Source organism: Ranitomeya variabilis, chromosome 3, assembly GCF_051348905.1.
Source record: "Ranitomeya variabilis isolate aRanVar5 chromosome 3, aRanVar5.hap1, whole genome shotgun sequence".
Classification (NCBI taxonomy): Eukaryota; Metazoa; Chordata; class Amphibia; order Anura; family Dendrobatidae; genus Ranitomeya; species Ranitomeya variabilis.
The window spans coordinates 50,617,292-50,632,315 of NC_135234.1; the positions used below are offsets into that span (position 1 = coordinate 50,617,292).

The 15,024-nt window shown below is 39.3% G+C and overlaps 1 long non-coding RNA gene across 4 annotated transcripts in view; it reads right to left on the reverse strand.

Moving 5' to 3' along the window:
• Positions 1-15,024, reverse strand: part of LOC143815131 (uncharacterized) — a 610,659-nt gene that overhangs the window by 402,815 nt on the left and 192,820 nt on the right. For all 4 annotated transcript variants that reach the window (XR_013223685.1, XR_013223683.1, XR_013223684.1 and 1 more), the window contains one exon: positions 5,904-5,945. This is a non-coding gene — a long non-coding RNA (uncharacterized LOC143815131). The remainder of the gene's footprint in view (positions 1-5,903; positions 5,946-15,024) is intronic.

Consider the following 15,024-nt stretch of genomic DNA (forward strand, 5'->3'; position numbering starts at 1 on the left):
CCCTCTGATGTTCATCGTATAGATCTTATAAGAGAAGATATTTATCTCAGAAATATATAATTCCAGCCATTTCCACAATGACAGAAGTTTGCTTAACCCGTGCTTGCGTTGCGTTAGTGGTACCTCTGATAAATGGTATACTTAGGGATTGATTTGCTGGAACTAAACTTTTTATGGCTGATTTCTGTACGGTAATAACGTAATCACCGCTGCTTAGCTTAGCGCCGGTGCCGTAAAGACCCCTACTTTATACCAGACACTCTGCTTCTATTCTTCTCTGTCATTTTCGACATTCCATAAAGTGTAATCATGTAGAGAACTTGAAGTTCTCTTGACCAGCCTGCCTTAAATATTAAAATAACTATGCTTGAACATGTTTTCTTACGTCTTCATTGTACAATTCCTCAGTTCTTCCTTCTGGAAATGTAGGAATTAGCGATAGCAAACGTGTTTGGATAAGGTGTTATTTGAGCATGCTCAGGTGCTACATGAGTGACATTGACGTCCTCTAATAATTTGTTTGAGTTCGCCATGGCTGCATGTCTCGCGGCTGTTCGACAGCTGCAACGCATGTAGGGTTTACCTAACAAACAAGCAATTCCTTTTACATTGACTCATTCAGGGAAATTGACCTCCTGTGGCTACACAGAGCTTAGAAGGATTCAGCTAGTCAGTTTTTAATCGCGTGATTCATAGACCTAATGGAAAAGAGAAGAATTATCCGTGTAGAAAGGCAAAATGAGCAATTGTAAATATTCAGTGCTATATAACATGATGAGTTCAATATATTAAAAGGATAAGCATTTTGGTGGGAGGAGGAGTGCTTCTTTAAGTGTACATTTTCAAGAGGAGTAACAAGTAGCGCACTGTGACTGTGGTTTGGTTTGACGGGGAAAAATTTCTAAAGAAATGTCTGCAGTGGTGCCGAATATCTGGAGCAGTGTCCCGAGTCCTCAATATTTATGGGGTGCATCACTTCAATCAGCTGGATCCTGTGGTGGAGCAGGAATCCTAAGAGCTCCCTCCACTCCCCATTCTACAAGCTGGAAGGATGATGTAGGTTAACAGCCCACAGAGCATCAGCAGCTGGCCCAGGCAGTACAATGACATCACTGCATTGCACCGCCATTACTGACCTGCTCTGTGTGCAGAGTTGAAGGGGAACTTGATTTCTCGAATTAGGTGAGCAAGTTTTTTTTTGTTTGTTTTTTTTTTGGAGGGTGGCACAAAGAGGGGGCATTATTACTTTTGGAAGACGCATCTTTAAATGTTAGGCTACGTTCACATTTGCGGCCAGCGCCGCAGCGTCGGGCGCCGCAGCGGCGCCGCATGCGTCATGCGCCCCTATATTTAACATGGGGGCGCATGGACATGCGGCGCACTTGCGTTTTGCGCCGCATGCGTCGCTGCGGCGCCCGCGTCGGGGCGCAGAGGACGCAGCAAGTTGCATTTTTGCTGCGTCCAAATTCAATGAAAAAAACTACGCATGCGGCGCAAAACGCAGCGTTGTGCATGCGTTTTGCTGCGTTTTTGTTTGCGTTGTGCGCTGCGGCGCCGACGCTGCGGCGCACAACGCAAATGTGAACGTAGCCTTAGGGGTGCACTAATGCATCATTAATACTTTTAAAGGAAATAACAAGGGGCTTTGTGTATTTTAAGGGGACACTCAGTGCTAACATTTATCCCTGTTCAAACATCTTACATTAAAAACTGTGCATGATCAAGTACAATTTCCTAGGGTCATAATAGAAATGTACACACCCATAGACTTGAATCGGAAAGTGTTATCCAAGACTCAGAAAAACCGAGAAGGACCGAGAAAAAAAAAAGGGTTAATCTGAACGGCCGTGTTGAATAACGTGGGTCAGTGTGATGTACACATGCTATCTGATCAAAAATTGGACCGCACACATCCGATTTATACGCCATCTGCATGAGCCCTAACAGAGTATACTGCGATTCAGAGTATTAACACAATAAAATTTTGTTTTATGAAATAATATAAGGATCTACGCTAGTAAAATTTTAGAAGACCTGCAAGTTCATTTTTAACGATTATAAAGGGGACCAGTAAAAAAAAAAAATTATATTTAGCAGCTTCTTAGACTATATGCACACAGAGGGTTTTTTAGGAGCTTTTAGAGCTGACACAGCAGAAACTTTTCAAATCTCAAAACTCATAAAAACCGTCGAGTTTCTGCTCTGAAAACTCAGCAAAAATACTCAGTGTGCATTTTTGGGAGGTGGTCAAAAATGACACATTTACTAGAGGAAACCACTTCAGTAAATGTTCACTCTCTGGGGCGTTACTTGAGGAGATTTTTGTTTTTCAGAGTTTTTTTCTTGAAGTGTTTTTTTTTTGCAGTCTTTTGACTGGACAGTGTGACAGTGCTTAGTTTGGAGCGTTTTCCATCAGGAGATACTTTATATACGGTAAGCGACTTTCACCTACGCTAGGTGCACACAATGTTTTTTTTCAGCCAGAATCTGCCTGAAAAGGCATCACAAAAATTAAAATAATGCACGGTAATACCAAAATGACATTGCTGTGGAAATGCACTGGCTTATGTCACTTGTTTTAACTGCTTCAGTGTTCATAAACGCTGGACTGGTTAAATGAATTAACATGTTCAGTCTTCAAGCACCGTCATTTGAAAGCCGCCCGCTCTCTATTATTGAAGATAACGGAAAAAGATCCCACCAAAATGACTACCGGCTTTTTCCTGTAGCAGCTTTGTGAAAGAAAACTCCGGTGGCTCTGGAGTAAAGCCGTGTGAATTTTTTTAAGAGTTCTTGAAGCAGAAGCTGAGCTGAAACTCTCCAAATCCTCCTCAAACACTCAAAAACGTAGAGTTTCTGATTGGTTTGCTCTCCAAAAAACTCAAAAAGTGAGCACATACCCTTTCTTTTCTCCCCCGAGGTGTTTTTCAAAACTTGAAGGGAAAGAAAATTTCTCAAACATATAATCAGTGAGTTGTTTTATAATAGGAATGAATACGAACAGTCCTTCAAGCATTTTTGGTGCAATTTTTCAGGCACTTTATGGAGCTTTAAAACTCCTTAAAAAAATCTCCGTCTACACATACCATTAGGCTATGGTCACAGCCACTGTGCTTTTTTTACGCAGCGTAAACTGACCTGCAGTGGTTGTGTCAAATTCACATGTTAATTTCTCTTGCAATAGATGCAAAAAATCCATAGGCAAAGAAAATGCATATGCGTCTTTAGTGCGCTTCCACTGTCAAAAAGCACGAAAAACAAAAGTAATCTGCACATGATGGCATCAATAAAGTTTTATTAAAGCCAAATACCAGAAAGTATCAAAAACAAATCAGCTTTATTGAAAGCATGACACACCAAAAAGACACAGAAACTGCACCATCAAAACGCGAAAAGTGCATGTAAAAAAAAATGCTCTGGAAAATGTAAAAAACATAAATAACCTAACTTATCTAATAAGTGCTGAAATTCTGCAAAAAATCTGCAATATCAAAAACTCACCAAGAGTTATTACTGCTTGGTAAATGACAAATGGTGGCAATAATTGGACCCATTGCAGCTTTATTACCCTCCCGGTCTTCAGCTGACATGCACACTGAACATGGTGTGAACTTTGCTTAACTTATATCTGTTCCTATAAGAGATGACCAACCAATATGGCCTTTAATATACAGGGTGGTGAATGACACATTTTACTAGTTATGTAGGTGCAGAATGGACCTCCACTAGTGCTTAGTGGCTTCCACCATGGCTGTTAGTGGGGAGGTGAGATTCCAGTCTTAATTATCACTCCCAAATAATATAGATGAGAGATAGAAACCTTAAAGTGAGGACATTTCCACTAGAAATGTGAGTGCTTAGTCTCCGCGACATCTCCCATAACCACTGTCCCAGCACGGTACAGTATCATGCTGCCTCCTAGTTGCCTTCTGTTAAGTTTCCACTCTTCATCATAAACCTGGAGCAAAAAAAAAGATTTCCCAAAGATTTCCTCTTCGAGGATATTCCATGTCTCATTACCTTCTGCTGATTCAGCTACAATATTGAGCTAGTATGGTTACATAAATATGGTCAGTAATTAAATCCAGTTCCTACTTCATCTCTGCCAGAAAAATATCTACAGGCAAGATTTACATTTGTAGAGTTATTCATAGTAACAGTAGATGGAAAGAAGACTGAGCGATTGCACGAGTTATATTTAGGATGGAATGAAAAAAGCGAATTGAAAATGACTTCCAGAGAATCTCATCAAAAGGACCTAGCACAAATATTAGCCCGTCTATACAGTGATAGAGGTGATCCTTAAAATAATTGTAGAAGCAAATGCTGATTGCTCATGAACCTTGAGGTTCCACCTTTCCACTGGTACCGTAAGTCCCATAAGTCATGAAACCTACCTTATGTTACAAAATGTATCCACCCCATCAGCTAGGAGATAACTTGCTGACAGTTGAGGAACCAACTGCTAGGGCCTTCAACAATCGAAGCTCTGGACCCTCATGAAGAGTCATTGTCTATGGGACTGCTGGAGAAAGCAAGACGCTATACATGGGTATTTTTGGCAGTTCTATCGACAATGAATAGAGCGGAGGCAGATCATGTGCACCTCCTCTCCACCCAAGACGGGGCTGCAGAGCCATGTACTCTGGATTCTAGAGCCACAACCTCAAGATTGTCAGAGGCACAGCATTCAGACTCTCAGTGATTAGTAGGTTCTAGAGTTGAGCAAATTTGTTCGGATTTAGGTCCGAATACTATCGGCAGCGAATATTGTTTTTGCAATATTCGTCGAACACAGCTGAACGTCATAGTCAATGGGAGTAAAAATTACTGAATATGTTCGGAACCGATCATCAAACATAAATTCGGCACGAATAGGGTACCAATATGGCACGAATATGGCAAATTCAGATTTGGCAACCAAATCCGAACAAATTCGCTCAACTCTAGTAGGTTCACTGATATTCCATGAATAGGGTTCAACTTGTGGTTTTGGAAATAACCCTTCAAGAACTCCAATCTCTCACAACACAAGTTTAATACATTCTCATGCAGACACATTTAACACAAAACAATGCCCGATAGGGTAAAAAAAAAATATTTCAAAGATGGTCACCTTATCTTTGGAAATCTTGAACCAAGCGGAAAGGTAAATAAAGACATGTCTGTATGTATGGACCAACAAGCTTTTGGTTATCTTATCCCCTATAAAGGATATGAGCCTGCAGCAGAATAGGTGTCCCATTATGATTTGAGGATGGTGCTGCAGTGCTCCTCTATCATGGAGTTACAGTGTCCTGATATTGGGATTATTGGGGTTCTAGCAGAAGACTTCCAACGATCAGCAAGCTATTCCCTATTTTATGGATAGTTGACAACTGATGATTTCGGAAATAACCCTTTAAAGACTCCAGTTTCTGATGACCCAAATTAATTGCATTATCATACAGACAGATATAGTAAAAAACAATGTCCAACAGGTAACGCAATTTTCTCATTTCAAAGCTGGTCAACTCATGTCACCCATCTTGGGAAATCTTGAGCCAAGCAAAAAGGGAAGTAAGGACAGATAGTTAAATAGGGACCAAAAAAAAACTTTTGGTTCCCCTGTCCTCAAATGAAGGAATAGATGCCTCATTATGATTTTCCTTCTGGGGTCCCTGTTATTCACCCACCAAAGAGATTGTGGCATGCCATTTTTGATGGCCACTTGTAGCTCTGAATGTTTGATAACGTTTTGCTGGATAGAATATATAACTTAATCACATTTAGTGGTTCACTGACTTTAAACTCTCATTATTACAATTACTTTCTGACAAATTTAGTTACTTACAGGGGGGACAATCATTTCCTTCTACTGAATTTATTACTAAGAACTCAACACAAAACAAGTAGAGACTTACCAAAATCTCTGCTACCTCTGGGGGTTTATTCAGCACTTCACCCTAGAGAAGAGGGGCACACAATGATAATACATGAGTAAAGAAATGCATGGTAAATAAAATGTAAAAAAAATGGCAAAAAATATCTAAAACAGAAATTCTGAAAAAAAATATTCTTTACCCATGCTTATCTCTTCTCTGGCACCCAGATTTCCCATTTTCCCAGGTTGCAAAATATGCATATGAGATTATTACTTAATAACTGGTGACAGAAAAGGACAACCCAATATTTGATTAGGCAGAAATACTTTTTAATGAAGACACATTTTTATATGTATTTACAAGTTATCAAAATGTATAGAACTGAACATTTTTAGCCTAAGGTGGTCAATTGGGAAACAATTGGAAGCAAAGATAAATGATATTATTAACATTGTCAGCCTATTCTTGGTGCAGCCACCATACAAAAGTATAAAGAGAGCAGTCCAAACCCCTAAAAGCTATGGCCTCTAGTGGAAAACAACTATCCTCTAATGCCAATCATAAATTAAAAATGCTGCATACTGTTCTCCCATATTGGCGCTGTTCTTGCAATCTCTGAGCTGTGTTCCCCCCCCCCCCCCCGCAAATTTAGAAGCGGTTGTCCAGTAGTGGGTAACTCCTTTAAAGTGGACTGAGATGATACGTAGCAGACACAGCTATCGGCATAGATGGCCATTTGCATGTGGCTATAGGGGTTGTCCAGTCACATCACATTGATCACCTATCAAAGGGAGAAGACATCAATATGAGATTGGTGGGGTCCAACACCCGGCACCCCCATTGATCACCTGTTATTTGCTACTCATATTATCTATAGTGCCTGGCAGCGAATGGTAAACACCAAATGAAGGGGCGCTCTGCAGTTCCATTCCATATGTTTAGATCTAGCCTCCAACAGAGCCTTTATCAGTTTATCGGCGGTGGTGCCGGATGTTGGACCACCACTAAATTCATATTGATGACTTATCCCACAGGTATTGTACCGATAGATCATCAATATGGTGTAACTGGACAACCCCTTTCCATCCACATGTAATGCTAATTCTGTAGGTCATGAGTTTTGGGCCTCCATTTATCACACATTGATGATCTATCGTACGGATTGGCTAGTTTTTTTTTGAGGGTTACTAGAAATATCCCTCAATTTGTTGAAGTTTTAATTGTATATAATTTAACATTGTAATTTACTGTATGAAGGGAATCTATCAGGTTCTTAGACTGTACCCAACTGCATGTATGATGTTATACCTGGGGATTCCTAAATTCTGATGATGTGTTTTATGTAACTTATCTATGTTCCAGTGGTCGAAGAATGAAGTTTAACCCTGCAGAGTCAAATATGCAGTTGAGGCAGGACTAGTCCAGAAGGACGTTTCTTCAACCGGACAAATGCTGCCTTAGATCTCCTAATCACCCCTCCTTTGGCTTGATTGACAACCCTAGCCGTTGCATTTCTCTTCCCATTAAAGTCTATGAACACGCATGCATTTAAGCTTATAGTATATGAAATGAGCCTGACCCAATCTATTTGCGAATCCACCTGATCTGTGAGATTGAAGAGTATATTTTCCAATTACTTTGATTTTTCAAAAGCGAAGCTCAAATAGGTCAAATTGATTCTTTTGATGAATGCTAGCAGCAGGCAAATCTGTCATCGATTTCTGAAGATGAGTGAATAAATTCAATTAACTTTGATTACAAACAAAGATCGGCCTTCTTGTTTTTCTTTCAATTAATTTTTTAATTTTAAAGTTAAGGGAATGATAGATAAAAACAGGCAAGATGTTGACATAATGAAGTCAGTAATGCTGCAATGTTCAAAAAGTGGGAGAAAAAAGTGAAAATAAAATTCTGTAAGAAATAATTGAAAGAATTGACATCTGCTGATGGTTTATTCTCCATACATTTAATAAAAAAAGTGCCCTGTACAATTTACTGGAATAATTCTTGTGAAAGTTTTTTCTATATGCTCCTCTATGTCACTGAAAAGTGCAGCCCTTTTGTAATAATCTTGGTTTCAGGTTTCCAATTATTTATTTCTCGCACTTTGGAGCAGATTTTACTAATCCTGTCTATTTTTTGTAAAGAGAAAATGCAATTTATCACAATGGCTCATTTGGAAATTAATTAGGCACATTTTCAAAAAGTTTTTTCTAACTTTACAATACCTATTGGTTGTCTTATCTTACAGCCAAAAGGTTTCTCAAAATGTCGCCACAATTTAAAGCATATTAAAGCGGACCTGTCACTTTCCATATATAGTGGGTTGTGAAAGTATTCAATCCCCTTGGCCTTTTACCTATTGTTATAATGCAATCTGTGTTTAAATATTTTTTTGTAATCTTATTTGTGTGAGATACATCAGAACTAAATACGTTGGTGACATAAAGTGAAAAAATATAGGGATCAAATAACTAAAAATTGGCATGTGCTTCTGCATTCACCCTTTTATGATGAAGCACGTAAAAAAAATTGGTGCAAGCAATTACTTTCATAAGTCACATGTTTAGTGAAAGGAAGTCCCCCTGTGTGCAATCTAAGTGTCCCATGTCAGTCAGTATATATACTTTACCTTTTCTGAAAAGTCACAAAGGCTGCAACACCATTAACAAGAGGCACCACTAACCAAACACCATGAAGACCAAGGAGATCTCCAGACAAGTCAAGGACAAAGTTGTTGAGAAGTACAAGTCAGGGTTGGGTTATAAAAAAAAACATCCCAATCTCTGATGATCTGGAGCACCATCAAATCTATTATTATCAAAAGGATAATAATGGTGCGTAGTATATGTACAGGTGCCTCTTGTGTTGTGCAGTTGACGCTCCACTATAATGGGTATAACGACTGACAAATATTTGCATATAGCTGTAGGGTGGACCCATGGAGTCAATTCCTCCTAAAAAGCCCCAGTCACCCCAGTCCAACCCTGATTCGAGAGCTTCATTTTCAATAAAAAAAATGCTATAATCTCCAGTCTTGATGTTCAATGAGTGTGTTAAATGTGTTAACCTTCTTCCGAACTGCCGTCCTACCGTGCAGAATCATAAAAGGTGATTAGATTTCAATTACCGATTTTATTATCTGCACAAACATATCTATTGAAAGAACAAAACATTTTATCTTTACTATGGAAAACAAATCCTTAGCTTTTCTCTGGGGACAGTTCAAGCATAATTTACCATGTCTAGACTTTGCTTAATTACCATTCTTCTCAATATTTCAAGTACAATGCAGAAGGGCATTTTGCTCATTTTAACACCTTTACGAACAGATGACCTTCAATTTAATATAAGTGTAAAGGTCCCTGCATGTGGATAGTGGCTTATAGCAACCACTGAATAGTAAAATAATAATGTCCAAACAAAAGATACGAAAAAATAGCGGCACTACCCTAGTCGGGTCAATATCGCAAACTCATCACTGCGGGAACAACGATGGTCTCTGTGCTGCAAAACACCGTATTAACTGCGGGGTGCTCCTTCAGGGAAAACAGTCTTTAAATTCAGAAGAAGTCCATAAGAAATGATGAGGGCACTCACCGCAAAGAATATACGAAAGTTCCTTTATTGAAGATAAAACATCCAGACAACGGTCATGGCCGGGGGAGAGGCAACACGTGCGAGCAGGGGTGGACAACGGCCGTTTCGCGCTGTCTTGCGCTTCAACGGGTCCAAGACAGCAAGACAGCGCGAAACGGCCGTTGTCCACCCCTGCTCGCACGTGTTGCCTCTCCCCCGGCCATGACCGTTGTCTGGATGTTTTATCTTCAATAAAGGAACTTTCGTATATTCTTTGCGGTGAGTGCCCTCATCATTTCTTATGGACTTCTTCTGTAAAATAATAATGTTTATTGTCCTTGTAGACGAGCGGAGCACCTTATTTGTATGCGCTGTGTGCATGATGGAGTAGACGGTAATACAGATGTAAAAAAAAAGCAGAACGAAACAGTGCTATTGATGTTATCTCCACCGGTGTGCCTAAATGCTGTTTTGCGGTTGATTAATGAATTTTAAGAAGTGCTGTTGAATTTATTATAGAATGTACAAAACTGTTTCTCTGCATAAAATATTTCCATTCATTTGGTTATCATTTGACACATGCATTGAAATGTTTTGTTAGTCGCATGGTATTCAGTAATTAGGAAAAGAATGTCCAGATGTTTCCTAGAAAGTCAAAATAGTTTTGAAAACCACTAAACGTGTTAAACATTATAATGTGGCCTACACCCTTTTAGACCACTTTCAGAGGACCGTGAATTACATACATGCCGTTATTTTCACGGATAGAGCACATTAAAGTTTAGGGAAATATTCACTTGTCCTTGTTTTTCTGCGGACCGAAAGCGCACAAAAGAATCACAGAAATATGTCCGATTCTGGTCCAAGTCATGGATCAAAATTTCCCGTATAATTCACGGACAGCACATGGATGCCATATTGTGCACTGTCTGTGGTTAACATTGCAATACTGTAAATAGGAGAAGCTTTGCAAAATCACTGCTGAAATATTGAGGGTAAAAACTGAAACACTGATCAAACACTGAAGAAACTTGGATGCAAAACACTGATCAACAATGATCCATGTTTTTGACGCAAGAAGAAATTCACCAACTTCTGAATGAGACTTCTATAGCTTGCATATAAATAACATCTACAGCACATATAAACTACAGTTAGGTCCATATATATTTGGACAGAGACAACATTTTTCTAATTTTGGTTATAGACATTACCACAATGAATTTTAAACAAAACAATTCAGATGCAGTTGAAGTTCAGACTTTCAGCTTTCATTTGAGGGTATCCACATTAAAATTGGATGAAGGGTTTAGTTGTTTCAGCTCCATAACATGTGCCACCCTGTTTTTAAAGGGACCAAAAGTAATTGGACAATTGACTCCAAGGCTATTTCATGGACAGATGTGGGCAATCCCTTCGTTATGTCATTCTCAATTAAGCAGATAAAAGGCCTGGAGTTGATTTGAGGTGTGGTGCTTGCATTTGTAAGGTTTTGCTGTGAAGTAAACATGTGGTCAAAGGAGCTCTCCATGCAGGTGAAACAAGCCATTCTTAAGCTGTGAAAACAGAAAAAACCCATCCAAGAAATTGCTACAATATTAGAAGTGGCATAATCTACAGTTTGGTATATCCTGACAAAGAAAGAAAGCACTGGTTAACTCATCAATGCAAAAAGACCTGGGTGCCCACGGAAGACAACAGTGGTGGATGATTGCAGAATAATCTCCATGGTGAAGAGAAACCCCTTCACAACAGCCAACCAAGTGAACAACACTCTCCAGGAGGTCGGCGTATCAATATCCAAGCCTGCCATAAAGAGAAGACTGCATGAAAGTAAATAAAGAGGGTTCACTGCACGGTGCAAGCCACTCATAAGAATCAAGAATAAAAAGGCTAGACTGGACTTTGCTAAAAAACAGCTAAAAAAGCCAGAACAGTTCTGGAAGAACATTCTTTGGACAGATGAAACCAAGATCAACCTCTACCAGAATGATGGAAAGAGAAAAGTATGGCGAAGGTGTGGTACAGCTCATGATCCAAAGCATACCACATCATCTGTAAAACACGGCGGAGGCAGTGTGATGGCTTGGGCATGCATGGCTGCCAGTGGCACTGGGTCACTAGTGTTTATTGATGATGTGACACAGGACAGAAGCAGCCGAATGAATTCTGAGGTATTCAGAGCCACACTGTGCTCAGATCCAGCCAAATGCAGCCAAACTGATTGGTCGTCGTTTCATACTACAGATGGACAATGACCCAAAACATGAAGCCAAAGCAACCCAGGAGTTTATTAAAGCAAAGAAGTGGAATATTCTTGAATGGCCAGGTCAGTCACCTGATCTCAACCCAATTGAGCATGGATTTCACTTGTTAAAGACTAAACTTCAGACAGAAAGGCCCACAAACAAACAGCAACTGAAAACCACTGCAGTGAAGGCCTGGCAGAGCAACAAAAAGGAGGAACACAGCGTCTGGTGATGTCCATGAGTTCAAGACTTCAGGCAGTCATTGCCAACAAAGGGTTTTCAACCAAGTACTAAAAATGAACATTTTATTTAAAGTTATTGAATCTGTCCAATTACTTTTGGTCCCTTTAAAAAGAGGGTGGCACATGTTAAGGAGCTGAAACTCCTAAACCCTTCATCCAATTTTAATGTGGATACCCTCAAATGAAAGCTGAAAGTCTGAACTTCAACTGCATCTGAATTGTTTTGTTTAAAATTCATTGTGGTAAAGTCTATAACCAAAATTAGAAAAATGTTGTCTCTGTCCAAATATATATGGACCTAACTGTATATTGATTGTAAAACATTGCATTCGTTTCTTTGTACAGATCCTAAATTACAGTCTAAGTCCAGAGCTGCATTCACAATTCAGCTAACTAATGTTAGAAGCAACAGCTGGGTGGCAGATTGATCCCTGGCGGAGTTCATATATTGTCATGCTCTTTGCTGTATTTTGTCGTAACCTAGTCAATCACCATAGATCAAAGGCAGATGAAGTTACTAATTTTGGCAAAATAGGACTCTCCCTAATGAGTCAACAGTCCCCCACATAGTAGAAGTTAAGCCTCTACCAAATATCTTGTTCGACAGCTTGTATCCCTCTAATTTTTTTTTAGTATAGATACATGTTGAGCCTTGAGAACCTCCTAATACCTGTGACATTACTGGTGCCTCTACAGATTAGTAGCCCACCACAACATAACAATATCACAGTGACCCACTAAGTAGAAGAACCATCGGGAATTTTGTAGGTAGTAGGAGGTTCATGGTGCTCTTCTTCAGCAACCATGGACTACCGATGTGGCCGCTGAAACAGGGTCCTATGAATCGTTTGTTAACAATAAATAGGGCAGTACATAAAAAGTCGACAAAGAATCTCCTTTAAAATTTAACTTTTAATAGTTTAATAAAAATGTATAATTAAAAGACAACATTTTCAAAGGTGGTTAGTAAACCACAGAAATCAAATAACAATAAATGCCCCATAGAAATCACATAGTTAGGTGTATAGTGTGTTTTTATTTCTCCCTATATGTCCTCAGGGTAAATAATTACCTGGCTGCGGAGGTTGGCACCCTATTGATGATCGCCAATAACGCCCCTTCTCAACGTTGGCTGACCCTGTCTGGCCCTGTTTATCACTGCTCTAAAAAGATGTTAATTGAGTACTCAGTAAACCATCTCAAATCCAGATCACATAGAACCTTCAACTACCGGTAGTCAACCGGCCAGAATATTAGACAGAAAAAAAGACCACAGGCTAAACTGATTGCACACAATCATATAGCTTACCCACAGATTTTCAGTTAGTATCACATGGGAAGACAACGGTTTCCTCCCACCAGCCCAGGAGGAGGTTTGCGACAGCCCATGGCAGTCCCCCTGCAGAGGTGGAAGTACTTGCCATCAAACAAAAATAGTTGTGGGTTAAAATGATCCTTATAAGATCCAGGACGAAACAATTGTGTCTGTTGAACTGTATGGATCTGGTTTTTAGAAAAAAATCCATTGCTGCAAGACCCATATTGTGGGGGATGCTGCAGTAAAGGGAATCTATGTGAATAGAGCCCAAGATTGTGCCCTCCTCTACCACCACACTAACAAGTTTTAATAATAACTCAAAGGTGTGTCTTGCATAAGAAGGCAGAGACATGATGAACGAGCGTAAGATGTTGTCCACAAATATGCCAAATTGTTTGGTGCAGGGAGTTTACACCAGATACAATAGGGCGCTCCTTTTGTGGGATGAGGCTTCTATGTATCTTTGCAAGGACGTAAAAAGTCAGAATCATGGCATGAGTGGGAATTATAAATTTATACTCGCTATCAGAAATTAGTCTTGCATCTAGGCCTCTATTCAAAATGGTCATTAGGGATTTTGTGTAATCATTAGTGGAATCACCACGTATAGCCTTGTATGTGCCCCCATCATCCAAAATAGACCTGCATATGGATTCATAATTCTCGTAGTTGAGGATGAAGAGGCTACCTCCTTTATTGGAAGGCTTCAATATAATGTTATGATTCTTCTCCAAAGCCTTCCAATGGTTCTAATTCCTTATCGTTAAGGTTTGATATTAGATTAGGATTTTTATGACCCAATTTCCTCAAGTCATCCTCGACAACTTTGAGAAAGATGTACACACTAGCATATTTCCCAGTTGAGGCATATGAATTGTTAACTCAACTAAGCAGATCAATCCTGACATGACTTTATCATAGTACGGGTGTGTTGGGGTGTCAATATTTATGCAAAGAGAATATGATTAGGATGTGAATTCTAAGAAAGGGTCAATATAATGTTCTATCATAGAAGCAGAACCTAGAATATTTAAAGCAGAGCTGAATCCGTTTGCATGATCAACAGCAGGTGAACAAGCAAAAAATTAAAGAAAATAAATCACTGTTAAAATGCTTGAAATTCATTTTCTTATAAAGCTATAAAAAAAACTTGTTAACCAATAGTTTACTGATTAACAAACATTTTAAGACCCCCCCCCCCCCATGAACATTGGATGAAAGTTTTTGGGATAAGCTAACCATCTGATGTGTATGGGGAGTCTCCAACTTGTCTTCCTCATCTGAAGATGTCAGGAGAGCGAAGTATCGGGATATTGGAATTTCAGTGACGGCTACTTTTGTTTCATGGAGTTTTCATCTACCTCCCCATTAAAAACAAGCACTCACGTGTATGTGGTGGGGGGGAATCGGGAGATATAGCTGTCTGCTGAATGAATTTGTAGCCACCAACTATCTTATGTGTATGGCCAACTTAAGACTTGGTTCACACTAGGGTTCTTGGGATATATTTCTACTGGAGCCGTGGCAGCTATACCATAATAGTATCTAAAATTGCCAGTGTCAGCATAGCCATAATGTATTTCAAAATTATAAAATACTTGAGAAAGGTTCTGTGGAGTCGAAAAGTTGCCCGTTTCCTCTTGTTCACATGGTTTATTAAATGTTTCGCTGGACTTTTGATAGAATCCCATTTTTGAATGCCGACTGCTCTGTTTTATCTTGAATAAAATACTTAAATAAATTATTTATACAATTTGACAAAAAAATGTATT